Source organism: Mirounga leonina, unplaced genomic scaffold, assembly GCF_011800145.1.
Source record: "Mirounga leonina isolate KUSES-001 unplaced genomic scaffold, KU_Mleo_1.0 Mir_53, whole genome shotgun sequence".
Lineage (NCBI taxonomy): Eukaryota > Metazoa > Chordata > Mammalia > Carnivora > Phocidae > Mirounga > Mirounga leonina.
Window position 1 is genome coordinate 36135969 of NW_023270807.1, and position 14477 is coordinate 36150445.

Genomic DNA, 14477 nt, shown 5'->3' on the forward strand with positions numbered 1-14477 from the left:
GGACCCTGGGATCATGACCTGAGCCGAAGGCAGACGCTTAACGACTGAGCCACCCAGGTACCCCTGAAGATAGCAGTCTTAAGAATTCTTCCCCGGAGTCTTCAGGTATTCCCTCTGTTTCCTGTTGACATCAGTTTCATCTTCCTCTCTGCAGACTGGGTACTTAGGCTCTGCTAACACACTACTGTTACAGTGTCTATATCTATTTTAAAACACTTCAGTGAAGATAGTCCATGTGTATGTCTAGCTATATCTATACCTACACATACACTTATATATAGATGCACACATGCATGCATGTATGCATATATGTGTATATATACATCTATATATGCATAGTTGATATTTACTTGTGGGGCCAGTAATTGAATTTTGAAGTACTCAGCCAGACACTCCTCCCAGGAAATTGGCAACATACAGTAGTCAGCATTTGAAAGAACTTAACCAGAAATCCATACTCAAAAGACAGCTCCTACAAGTTGCAAACATATTTACCTCGGCTTAGCTCTAGACAGTTTTAAAATTAGCAAAAAGGGCATTAGAAATGACTTGGAATTAGTGAACTATGTGATGTTCAAGATATAGGGATTGACTAGAAATATTGTGTATGCAGCTCTTCTTTATATGAGCAAGTATAAGATTATATTTCTGGAGGGTCATTTCTTGTCTTAGGACTCAGTTTGGCTCTGTACCTGGGTTCTGTTGTTCAACTGTGGTGAGAAGTTTAGCTCAGTCCCGAGGCTAAAATGTTGTTGCCTCTGCCTTCAGTGAAAGAACCTAATAGTTACAAATGGTCAGCTTATTTTAGGCCAGTTTGCAATGAGGGCATGTCATCATCATGCCAAAACAGATCCTCTCTCAGCCTTTAGGTGTACAGATAGGCCCTTAGATTCCAGATAACTGGAATCTCTCAATTTTCTTTTCAGTTTTTCTGGAAAGAGAATTGACTGGCTCATTTTGGGTAAGGTCCTGGCCCAATCTACAGTGACCAAGGGAGTCTACGGGTTATGTACGAATCAACAGCGCTAAAGAAAGCCTCTCACCAGAAGCTGTGGGTATTGCACTCTCTGAAAAGGGGGTCCAGGCTGGGTTGTGGGTAAAGAGTAGATTTCATAGAAAGGGGTATTGACAATGCAAGTTCTTTGAGACCTCATGTTAATCAAATTCAAAGCTATATTTCTTCGATTCAGAAGAGGATATAAAATTCTTTTTTTTTAAAGCTATAGTTATTTACTATTTGTCAATAAAGAAGGTTGTTCTTACCTTTAAAAAGAAATTGACATTCTAAAATATGAGGGGTGGAGTCTCCTCTAGGTGCTGGACAGTACTGCAGCTATACAAGGCCAGAGGGAAAGCGCAGGTGGCAGTTCTCTTTAAACTTGACCACACTGAACGCTTTGTTCCCTGTGTGGCCTGCACTTCTTCCCAGTCCAATTTGATGTCTGGAACCTCATCTTCTGGCTCTGGATCCTTTCTCAAGGCTCCCTGCGGGGAGGCCACTATGATGGTCACATTCCTCCCAGAATTCTACAACACGGAGACTCTTCTTAGCAGCCCGTTGTTGATGGGTTTCCTGGTGGAAGAGCCCATGGAAGAGGTCCCGTGTGAGGCTGAGCATGTTGATGGACCCAGAGACCTTGGCATACATGTCTTGATGCCAATGAGCTGGCAGATGGTGATGATGGCCCGATGGCAGCGGAGGCCATAGCCTCTGGGTTGTTTCTTCATCTTAATATGGGTCCTTTTAAATCTTAAAGAAATATCGTGGAGTATCGTATGGTCTTCGTATCGTCCTACATAATGCAAATAGTGAACTGAGGAACTCTGTTCTTCATTCTTCTGAAAGCATCCATCCGATCAGGGACACCTCCTCTGCCATTCCCCACAGCGACCAGGACATGGACTGATTTCTTTCTTCCCTCTTTTGCTGTCATATTTACAACATTTCTTACCTCAAGTATCCTGGTATCAAAATCATCATGTGTTTCTCCATTGTCGGGGGGCCAAGACTGACGCCTTTCTGTATGTTTCTACTCCATCCTCAACTCCCGTTTATCCTTCCTCTTCCTCTTCTGGTCCCACTCTTCCCTTGGCTGGACCAGATCAGCCTCTGCCTTCTCCTGCTCTTCCTTGCTTCTTTGGGCAATGGTCTGCACAGCTCCCTCTCTCATAAGAGGGACATTCAGATCAGACCATAGGAAGCCATGATGCTCTTCACCAATGATCTGACCCCTGTTCAAATCCTTTTTTCTCCTTTTCTTGGTTCTTTTGCCTCTTCCTCTTCTTGCTCCTGCTCCAGTCTCTGTTAAAGCACCTTTCCAAAGCTCATCTGCTGTCAATTTAGTGAAGAAACTATAGGATCTATACTGTTGACCCATCAAATTACTGGGAGAAGAAATACAGCATTGTGTCTGTAGTGCACGGGTCAGGCTGGTGAAATGATGGTTGTCTCTGGTTCCTGGAGACGACAAAGGGCCATTGCTGAGAACAGTCTTCAATGCCCACATGGAAGCTGTTGGAAAGGTGTTTAGGTAAAGCTGCCTGGACCATACGTGACCTGCCCTCATGGTGGAGCCTTGAGTGCGCTTCAGGATATAAAATTCTTTAAAAATTCAGCAGACATTTTTTAAAAGTAAGCTAAATTTTACAGACAACAGGGTTGATAGGTAAAATAATAAAAGGATTCTGGATATGCAATAATTTTCCTTTTAATAGCTTTATTAATGGATGAATTTTCCAGGGGATGGGGACTGATCCTTGGAAGAAGGAGGCACTTCCATGGAAGGCAGGGAAATAGACCACTTGCTCATGGGATAAGGGGCCCAAGTAGGATAGAAGGGAGAAGGATAAGAAAAAGAGTGAGCAGGACCTAGCTGACAGACTATTTTCATATTTCGATGTAAGGCAGGCTCTGCCTGCTTACAATGCGAACAACAAATATTACCAATTAAATTTTTTTTTCCTTTATGAAGAATGACTCTGACATAGAGTGTGATTGTGACAAGGCCATTCAACAGAGCAAGTGTTTGTTGTGCAAAATTTGTTTTGATTAGACTAGCAAGGCTGTTTCTATGGGCCATCTGCTGGGACATAAAGTTTTGTTAGTCAGAATCCTTGTTTAACCTGCATCTATGAAAAAGGGGTTGCTAAGTAAATTAATAGATTAAACAAGGGAAATGTTATGCTGATTGAGAGTGAAGGCCTTCAGCTGAAACATTTGCATTCAAACAATGGATACACTAATTATAAATATGTTATCAGTTAAAGTGCTTTCACAGCTTGCCTTCCCATGACAGTGATTTCATTGCTTTGTCCTGGAATGTTTTGAAACCCAGTTTCTTTAAGAAAAGTTTTCTTCCTCAAAATTTCCATTAAGTTAAATGATCTTTTTTTTTTTTTCCAGTTATAATAAACCACAGAGGTTTTACTATATTCAAAAACTTTGTGGGACACTTGGGTGGCTCGGTTGGTTAAATGCCTTCAGCACAGGTCATGATCCTGGGGTCCTGGGATCCACTTCCTCCACTCCCCCACCTCATTGGGCTCCCTGCTCCCCACTGCTCTTGCTCTCTCTCTCTCTCTCTCAAATAAATAAATAAATAAAATCTTTAAAAAAACCCCAATTTTGAATCCAAATATCAGCAGTTTCAGAGAATCATTATGGTGGTTGGAAGGAAGGGAGAAGGGAGGAGGCTAAGGTAGGAGGGGATGAAGAACATGGCAAAGGGAGCTCAAAGTGGGGAGGATAGAAGGGTGGAGAGGTGGGGAAAGGAAGATTAGAAAAAAAAAATGAGCAGAAAGAGTGGAATAAAGAGATGCGAAGAAGAAAGAACTGTAAGGTGTGAAGAAGCAGGGAGAGGAAGCAAGGGTAGATCAGGAAGAAAGGATTTGTTGAAAATGATTGGCTTTTAATATTAGTCATACGGAAGTTAAGTAGAAATAGAAGTCGTAGTGAACTCCCGAAGGAAGAAATATCTTTCAAACTTGGGTCTCTACAGTTACTACAGTAGGAAGCATCAGAATGGTATTGGAAGACTGGTATCTGCATAAAGGCTCCCTTTGCTCTGTCCTTCCTAGCTAACTGGGTTGACCATATCCCCTCACACCTATGGCCCCAGCACAGACCTCTATTAACCAGGCTTCCTGTAGGCCAGGTGATTGGTACTGGCTGATTTGGAATGAAAAGGAAATGATACAAGCTTGGGTAAAGGTCACACCTTTGGGATCTGTCTCTCCTTATACCATTCCTTCATTCACTCTGCTGCTTTTCTCTTTCTGTCTCTTTGTCTCTCTTTCTCTCTCTCACACACACACACACACACACACACACACACACAGGATGCAGAGAGTGGAAAGTTGCTTTAAGAGAGGGATGTGCTTAATGGGAGTATGACATCCTCATAGTTCTACAGTTTATACAACATTATGAAAAAATACTTAAGACTCAAACAGGGACATTGCATATTTCTTAGTCTCCGGAGTATCTTTGCATTTCTCGGTGGCTGTAACATAAATACCAGACATTATTTTACTTTTAAGGGGACTGTGGTTTGAGAGTCAGTGGTAGATTTGGTGCTACCTTTTTTCTTTTTCCAACCTGGGTCTGTCTGGGGCAATGCCTCCCACTAAGTTGAGGACCAGGCAGAAGGTGAGTTCTCTTAGCCCATTGAGATTGCTTTCCTAGGTTTTCCAGGGAAATTTCCACTCTTGAAGAGGTCATTTGGAAGCAGGAAATTAATGAAAACCTCTCTTATTCTTTTTCTTGGTAACTCTGAGAGACCAGACTTTTTGGTAGATTGGGGCTACGTCAGTGGCTCCTTTTAAATCTACTGTGCAGCCTGCACGTATGAAGTAGTACCTGGATTCTGGGACCCATTATGCTAATGGATGCTTATTTTCTCACCTCACTTTCCTGTCAAAGATTTTCCCTGAAGCTGGTTTCATTATAATTTTAAAAATACCATCTGTCTGCTTAAGAGTCTTTCCCCTCTCTTTTGGACAGATTTCTATCTGATTTCTTTCACATAGTTCTATTGAAGTTCTCCAGGTGCAGAGAGTAGCCATTATACAGCTTCTGTCCAAAGTCATCTTTTTTCATACTATTGCTGTGCAACTGTTGGGGGAGTTTGTCACTATTAACCTTGGGCTTTTGTAGCAGCGATTAAGCTCCTTTATTGGTTTATCCAGCATGACGCCAGCATAATTTAAATCACATCCTCGTCTATACACAGTTCATTGCTTTCACCCCTATATCTGCAGCAAAGCTTATGAGTTTTTTTTCCCCTCACAGTACCTTAGAGAGATGTCCTTGGGTCCTTTGTATTTTGCACCTGTATGTTTTTCTGCCTGTGGTATTCTTCTTTACTCATGCGTTACATGCACTTCAGTGACCTATGTACTATTGTGTTGGTTCTAGCCAATGCTCACAATGGCCCAGATGTATTATTTAATTGCCTTTTCAGCTATTAACATTTTTGGTAGTGACATCTTGGAAATGAAACATGAGAAAAATGTGGCAGTGTTCTGGGTGACCACTTTTATGTTGGTTTTCTTTGGTTATTTCCTATGAAGATTTCCCCTTGCCTATAGTCTTTTTGGAAAATACACTTTACTTCCAATGATTTCAAGTGTTCCCGTGTCCTTCATTCTTCTAATCTTTCCCATAATTTTTAACTCACATATAAAGTATGTTTTTATGGGATGTTTTTGTTTATTTTTAAAGATAAAAATCTCATATATTAGCTTTTGTTTTATCCTCTTGCTCTGCCCTTTCATTATTCTGATTTTAGGACTCAGAATATTTGTAGCACAGTGACTTATAGACATTTTTTTCATGCCTTAAACAAGGCAAAGTCAATGGTACTAATATTCGTGGATGGATGATTATCCAGCGGCCATAATTTAGAGCATGAATCACTGTCATTCACTCATCAAATTTTTTTAGAGTACTTTTTATATCCTGAGCATTTGTTGTAGAGAATAAAAGCCACAGTGTTCATAAATAAGGCTTCCCTGATTATACACCTGCATTGCAAGAAAGAGAGGGTACACTAGCCAGTGGCTGGGGCCCATCACATCCAGTTCCTTAACATAAAAAGATGAAAGACTTTCTTTGGAACATTTGGTAGCCAGTACTACCTCCAAGATTTGCTTTATGGTCAGCAGGGGAGAACTTGTCTTCATGACCCTTGGGTACAGAAGTTGGCACATCAAGATGCTCATCAGGGATGGGCACAGTGGATCTTGTAGTTCTACCAAGCTTCAAAAAGGCTCTTTGAAAGCATTTGATGACAACATTGGAAAAAGTTCACAGTATTTGTCCAGTAAGATATTTAGGATCTGTAAAAAGAGTAATGTATTTGTCAAGGGGAGTAAGACATGAAATCTCCTTGTTGGTTGAGATTTTTACTTTTAGAAGATATGATAAGAGGTTCTGTTATTAGGGAAGGAATTGATTTCTCATCACGTGGTAGTAGGTGCTGGGAGTATGATGGTGAACTGTAGATATTGAATAGCTATTAAAGCCTTTTGACTGACTTTCTATTTTTTTTTAAAAGATTTTATTTATTTATTTGAGAAAGCGAGAATGAGAGAGAGTACATGAGAGGGGGGAGGGTCAGAGGGAGAAGCAGGCTCCTCGCTGAGCAGGGAGCCCGATGCGGGACTCGATCCTGGGACTCCAGGATCATGACCTGAGCCGAAGACAGTTGCTTAACCAACTGAGCCACCCAGGCGCCCTTGACTGACTTTTCTGACTTTGGTAGTCAGAAAAGACTGAGGAATAAGGTCTGGGGAGACTAGAGGGACAATCAGATACATGCATACTCCAGATGCTGTACTGGGCAGAGCAGTGGCAGTATTTGGACATTATATCAAGGGCAGGGGAGGGGAAAGGAGGACCACCCAAGGCACAAGTTGGGTAGACAGCTGGGGTAACTGCTGAAAAGAGCAGTGGGATTCAGGAATGGATACCAGGAACTCAGATGAGCTATCAACTCAAGGGATCAAATGATCTTGGAAGGACAAGGTGGTTGGTTCTGTAACCACAAAATCATGCTGCCATTAGTTTTATTCATGGGTGGGGAATGAGAGGTGTAAGTATAAAGGGCATAAATAGGATGAGCTCACTTGGTTCAAGGAATATATATTGGAGAGTGTTTTCATTCTATGAATCCTAGAATGCCTTGCTGTTACTGGAGACTGATATCCTTGTTTTAACCTATATAGGTATAACAGTGCTTCTCCTGCACCAGCGTTCAGTAGAGTCACAAAATCAGCTCAAGCCTCTCCAGATTACTGGAAATTCTCCATGAGTACTTTCTGCTCCCACGATGATCGGGAAGGGATACAGCCACACTCTCTGGAGGTGATGTGTATCTTTGTTTGGCTGCTCCTCTGCTGCTTGGACCTGGGTGCTGCTGCTCCCCCTGTTGATGTTTCCTCCATGGCCATTAATACAACAAATGCTGCTTCCACCGCAATTCTAATCTTACGGCTACCGCCACTGCCGTCCATGTGGTCATCACCACTAACTTTATGCCTAGGTTCTGGGTCTTTCCCCAGCTTGCCTCTCTACTGTGGCAGCTGTGCTTGGCAGGCTACAGGTTATTCTGTGCTCTCACCTGGGCCTGGGCAGCGGGGATGATGGCTTGCTCTGTCCTAACATAGCCAGGACTATTGTTTGCTCTGTTTCACCCTCTCTGGCAGCTGGAATTGTTAGAGTCTGTGAAGCACTAGATGTGTTTTTCCCCAACCTTAAAAAAAATCCATATTATTATTTTTAAGATTCCTGGCACTTCATTGGCCGGGGAGGGAGGAGGATCCTCCTCTGCCTCCCCATCTCTGGCCTTGCAGCTGGAAGTTCTTCCCGAGTCTCTGTGCTCAGCCTGTCATCTCTCAGAGACTACCTGCCCCAGAGCCCCAACATAAAACTGAGGATGACCATGTGGATGGCAATGGTGGTGGCAGTAAAAGGGGAAATTGCAGTGGCTTCATAGGCAGATACAGATTCCCTTGATTTTGGCTTTTTTACACAGGAAATTTAGGAGAGCCACTGGCCAAATTAACTCTGCAAGGGAGCTGCAAGACTAACCTCAAAGATGGTTCTGAATGAATTGGAACAATGCTGTTATCTTATTTCCAAGACAATTCAGAGCCTCTGTGGGCAATTTGTGCTCCAAAATCCATGGTTGCTGACTGTGGCCAATTACGCTGAGTGCCCTGTATCACAGACAGAGAAAGAAATCATTGTGGAACTTTACCTCGGGAGAGATCTATAATTCAGTTTCCTAGGACTGGTGCTGGAGAACATCCAGGTAGCTTTGAACGTTCCTCCAAAACTTTTTTAAGAAGGTCATAATCATTGGAACCTTTATTATGTTTTTTTCTTTTTTTAAGATTTTATTTATTCATTTGAGACACAGAGATAGAGAGAGAGCATGAGCAGGGAGAGAAGCAGAGGGAGAGGGAGAAGCAGGCCCCCCACTGACCCAGGAGCCTGATGTGGGGCTCGATCCCAGGACCCTGGGATCATGACCTGAGCTGAAGGCAGATGCTTAACCACCTGAGCCACCCAGGCGCCCTGGAACCTTTATTATGTTGACCTACTTCCAGGATAAACTTGAGCAAATTGATTTTCCTCTCTTTGAAGCATAGGTTCAAAAATTTCCTCGTGTTTTTATGTAATCAGCTGTCTTGCAATTATATAACATTCATACCGGTTTACTTATTATTGTTTTATCTTTCCTAGCACAATGAAAGCTTCACGAAGGCATGGATTATATTGATCTTTTTCACCATGGCATCCCTAGCATTAATCAGAGTCTCTGGTAAACAGGTGCTCAGTAATATTTGTTGAATGAATAAATGAATGAATTATGGTAACCCAGCAGTGCCTTGGATTCAGACATGATGGGACATGTCTATAGGACTGGAGGAACGGGTCTACCTTATTTTTTTATTTTTTATTTTTTATTTATTTATTTTTTAAAGATTTTGTTTATTTGAGAGAGAGAATGAGACAGAGAGAGAGAGCACGAGAAGGAAGAGGATCAGAGGGAGAAGCAGACCCCCTGCCGAGCAGGGAGCCCGATGTGGGACTCGATCCCGGGACTCCAGGATCATGACCTGAGCTGAAGGCAGTCGCTTAACCAACTGAGCCACCCAGGCACCCCAGGTCTACCTTATTCACTATAGGGAAGGAGAAACCTCTTTGGAGGGAATTCAATCCAAGTAGAGAGATCATCAAGACATCAACTGTGCTAAAAGGACTGTGGAGTAGTGTCTTAAAGGAGGAGGGATTCGGATAATGGCAAATGTTGTCATTCAAGTTGTAACCTGATGCAGCCTCCTAAGCTGAGCTCTGGGGTACGACAGCTCCGATTAAAGTAGAGTGAAAACTAAAGGCGCTATAAATCAAATATGGGCTACACTGACACCTCGCTTTTACCGTGATGGCAGAGTCTCTGCCCAGATGGCAGATGGCGCTCCTGCGGCACAGCATGGTGAGCCGCTTCACACCGTCAGCACCTGGGGTGGACAGCCTGTTTGGGTGTTGAGGGCACTGACAGCTGTGGCCCTGCCGTGGTGAGCAGAGCACAGAAGTGCCTCCAATAGCATGATTCTGGGACAGCCAGCATGAATTAGGAGAAGAGAACATGGAGGACGTCATGGGCAGCTGAGAGGATGCCCCATTCTCTGCCACAAAATACCCATTTGATACCACTAGGGTTGCTCAGAAATGTTGGTGGAGAATTTGAGAGGGACTGAGTACTTGCAGGCTTGCCCTAGGGGAGAGGGGAGGAATTGCAAGTTTAGATGGTTATTTCTCTCCCTGCCTGTTGGCTCTCTCACCCTCCCATTTCCCCCTGGACTGGAGTGTCCTGGAAAACATGAACTAATAAACAGAAACTAATTGGTTATGGCTGGAGTTATTCCCACCTGGGGTTTTGCACCCCAGTTCTGGGATCCTTGAGATCTGGGAACCTAATTTACTCCCTCACTCTAGGAAAATGCAGCTTTTATTGAAAACACAATCCTTAGCTTGTCACAACTGGTAAAAGAAGTCCTGCTGCAAGCCCTCCCTTGTTTACCTGGGGAAAAATTGCACAGCCTTTTTGGTTAGGCTAGACATACCTTAGAGCAAAATATACAATGTTGGGACTCCACATTTTAGCAGAAAATCATTTCTACTCATAATCTTTACCCAGTCTCCCAGTCTCTTCTGCTTGAATTCATTTGTGCTGTTCACTTGGGTTCTAACATCTTGAGACTCTGTCCCCCTACAACTGATAAATCTCATTTAGTTGACTTCCCTCCTATCTGCCACACTAACCTTTTTTTTTTTTTTTACCTGAATGTGATCCTTTTACAAGTTTCATTTAATATTCCCAGAGCCCAGCGTTTAGCCCCATGCACATCCAATTTCATTCTCGTCAACTCTGGTGTGCTCTCAGCCTGCAGAGCTGGCTGACTTCTCCCGGCAGCCCTTTCTTGTGGGCACGTTCACTGAAAAAATCTATAAATTTGCCCACACCAAGAAATTGGTTAAGTGTGCGGTATTTACCAGGCTTGTCAAACTCTGTCAGAGTTAGCAAATCAGAAACTGTAGACACATTTGACTTTAAGTTACAAAAGGCAAACAGCTGCATATTCTCTGATCCTGTCAGCTCTGAATGTTTCCAGAAACAAACAAACAAAAAAAAGAATTTTATCTTGAAATTTGGCAGGGCAAAGGAGTAAACAGACTAACTCTCACCTGAAATCCTTCCCTGCCCTTCTTCCCAGGGGAGTTAACATGCTTTGCCTACAAGTGACCTAAATTTTAAAGAATAAGTTACCTTCTGTCCAAGGTCTTAGGTTTCTCCATGATTTTTTTCTTTCCCCATTAGACAATGAATCCAGTGACTCAGGGGGATCAGTATTATTAATTATTTGTTATATTGACACTCTAGATCACTGGTTGAAAGTGATTGCTTCCTATTTAATACCAATATATGTCCCCCCGTTCCCCCCCCCCCCCCCCCCCCCCACCGGATGACCCCCTTTGGATCTACAGCATGCAGAATTAGAATGGTGTGATAGGGAGGTTCAGGAAGCTCAGAGAGAGAGAAAGAAAACCTTTTGCTCTTGTCAGCCATCATCTTACAGTCCAAGGAATAGACTACAATTTGTTATGCCTGCTTTTTGTGTGATATATCTTCATTTTTTATCCACCTCCAAATTATGCACACCCTCACATCAGAAAGGTGTGTGTATGTGTGTGTCTGTGTGTGTGATCATCAAATTTTATTCTTGCAATTTTATAACGTGGTTCCTAGTAGAAATTATAGGGATTTCTAATGAAGTTGCTGGCAGGGGAACAGTATATGCTAGGTAACTAGAAAGGTTGTTCTTCATTGTTAAAGAAGAATCAGACGTGTGCTGAGAATAGGATGAGCCAAAATGTTAAAGTGGCTCTGTCAGTTTGATGAGACTATGAAGGATGAGCCAAAGTAAAAAGTATAAAATGAACTGAATATGATAAAGTGTAGAGTTGTCTGTATATCAGCCGCTGGCTCTGTATCCCTGTCATCTAGGGGAAAAAATGTGTCCCAGTAGCTTATGCATTCTAGATGGCAGGGTTACACATGAGTGCCCAAGGTTGCACTCATGAGGAGGGATGGGAGGGAAGCCTGGGGGTCAGTTCCCAAGATTGGACCCTGATTTTTCTTCTAACATATATTCCTCTAGCCATGTATATGGGTAAGTAATGCTAGCTGCTTAACAAGAAATTTCCAAGTATATAAGCTCAGACATGCTAGATATTTATTTCTTGCTCCCAAGTGGTTGACCCGGACTGGTAAGTTTTGCTCACCTTAGCTGTGACTCGGGACCCATATACTTTCTAGAGATGGGGCCTGAGTAATTGTAGCTTGAGAAGCTCCACAGATGATTCTGGTTTTCAGCCCCAATTGGCTAACAAACAGCCAACAACATACTCAAAGAAGAACATTTTATGTAAGAGCTCTTGAAACTGTTTTCTTACTCTAAGTTTGAATTTTTGCAGTATCAGTTATTCTAATTCATTTCTTCAATACAATCGCCACAGGGAGAATATAAAATAGTGGTCTTGCTTCAAAATTACTGATCACCCACCTCCAACATTACATGTACATCTGCATTCTGGACAGCTTCTCAGTTCTTTGCAGCAATTTTTCCCGAGGATGGCATTGGTTTTTATAATTTATCTTTTTGCCAGAGAAACAGGCGGGGTTTAGACTTTAATGTTCTATAATTGATCATAGTTTTAGTGTTCTGCATTACCTGAATAGGAATAATTATATTTTTAAAATAACTTTTTATTGAGCTTTGATTACATACACAAACATTATTTATGGGTTGAATTATATGATCTCTATATATACCAAAGATTTTCCAGATTTTTCAGAGAGTGTTGATTGTAAAAATAGTTCTAGAGTCAAATTAGGCAAGAATAATCTTCTACTAGAGAAAATTCTTATTTTAAATGTAGCAAAACAGGGCTGTATCTTGCTTCATCTTTTTAAGTGTGTTCCTGAATAATTTTAGATGAAAGACTTGTGACTTCCTGCAAATAGGATTCTAGGTTTTTCCTGTGCTGATGACAGGGACTGCCTTTCACACTGTGGTGGCAGTGTGAAGAATTAGCTCAACCTTGTCAGGAAGAACATCTAAATATTATTTTAAAACCCCAAATCAACATTTTAGGCAAATGCTTTGACATAAAGATGGATTATATAATAATCTGCAATGAGTAATATTATTTGGCTAACTAGGGGTCCATCTGTGATTAATATCATGTTAGACAGTGGAATTCAACACTGTTCCAAATTGCTTTGTTTGGCAGCTCAAAGATCCATAGTTGTAAAGGTGGTAACTGCAATTTTCAAAATCTCTGAGGCCATTGCCATTTCATTTGTATTTATGGAGTGTTGTATAGTTATATATACTTTGGGACATTTGACCAGCATTGGAGCTTATTTCTGAGAAAAGGCTTGAACCCCATTTGTGGGCACTCCTATGGCATTTTAGATGTGCAACTGTTCAAGACTATAAGTGAGACCTAGCAATGGCCCTAGGAGAGCAACATCTTGGTTATAGGGATGTTCATTCAATCCATACTGTAGAATGCCTACTCTTCAGGAATGCTCATTTCTGTAGTTCTTATCATATCAATTCTGATAAAAAACCTGGTGGCGTAATTGATCTTTGATAGGAATAGTAAGGGATAAGTTAAGCAGTCATCCAAAAGCTTCTTTCAAATTTATCTATGTACTAGGAGAAATCATCAGAATGCTACATACCTAGAGTGGATCACCATGCCCTGCCCTTCATTTGAATTTCTTCTAAAAACCAAAAACTTTACCTTCCATCCTCAGCTTTCACAAAGGCCTAGTGTAAGGAATAACCATATGTGGAAGTTTTTTTGTAATAGTTTTCATTAAATGGCTTTTGAGAATGTGTCTGTTATACTGCTCAGTCTCTTATATAAATATCTTTGTGACGAAGCCTGCTCAGGAACTGATGAACAGCTATTCATTATTTCTGTGAAATTATGCCTCTATTAAACTCATTTTTGTAAGATCTTTACTTTGATTTTTAGGAAGTTCAGTTTCTAGCCAGTTCTTGCAGCTGTCCTTAGACCAGCTCTTCATCATTTAATATTGTTTTGCTCTTTTTGTATTTCTCCAATTTTTTTATTTACTATTTTTTACTTTTATTTATTTGTTTATTATTATTTATTTATTTTTCTTAGAGATGGGAAGAGAAAGAGGCAGCGGGGAGGGACAGAGGGAGAGGGAGAGAAAGAATCTTAAGCAGTCTCTATGCCAGCATGGAGCCTGATGCAGGGCTCTATCTCACAGCCTCAGATCATGACCTGAGCTGAAATCAAGAGTCAGACGCTTAACCAACTGAGCCACCCAGGCGCCCCATTATGTTATTTATTGATTAAATTAAATGTTGGATTTGGCACCATTTTTTTGTTTTTATGTTATTTATTACTCATTAATTCAGCAAATGTGTTTTGAGGTCCTGCTATGTTCCAGGAACAGTGCTAGGCTTGTGGGGGTAGGGTGGGGTTAGAAAAGACATTCCTTGCATCTTAAACACTTAAAGAGTTTTCAGTTCTTACTTTTATTGTGAACTGCTTCAAAATATTTTGGAACAATTTAAATGTAAATATGTCCCCCCTCTCTCCCTGCTATTATGACACCAGCTTTCCCCTCTCCTGCAAAGAAATCTTTCCAGTTGGATCTCAAAGTCTGCAGATTGCTTCTGGGCATATGCCTTTTGTCTTCTGTCATTTTCCCTCCTCAGATCTCTTTTCATACTGCTCTTCTGAGCCTGTTTGAGGTGACTCTCTGCGGCTGTTGCTTCCTATACCTGGCTTCCCCCTCTCCAAACGATCCTGTACCAAGGTCACCTTGAACAAAAATTCTCTGTCAACATTGGTAGAA

At 41.6% G+C, this 14477-nt stretch overlaps 1 pseudogene; it reads right to left on the bottom strand.

The window, feature by feature from the left end:
- Positions 1-1284: 1284 nt before the first annotated feature.
- LOC118001024 lies at positions 1285-2578 on the bottom strand (annotated as a pseudogene).
- Positions 2579-14477: the final 11899 nt, after the last annotated feature.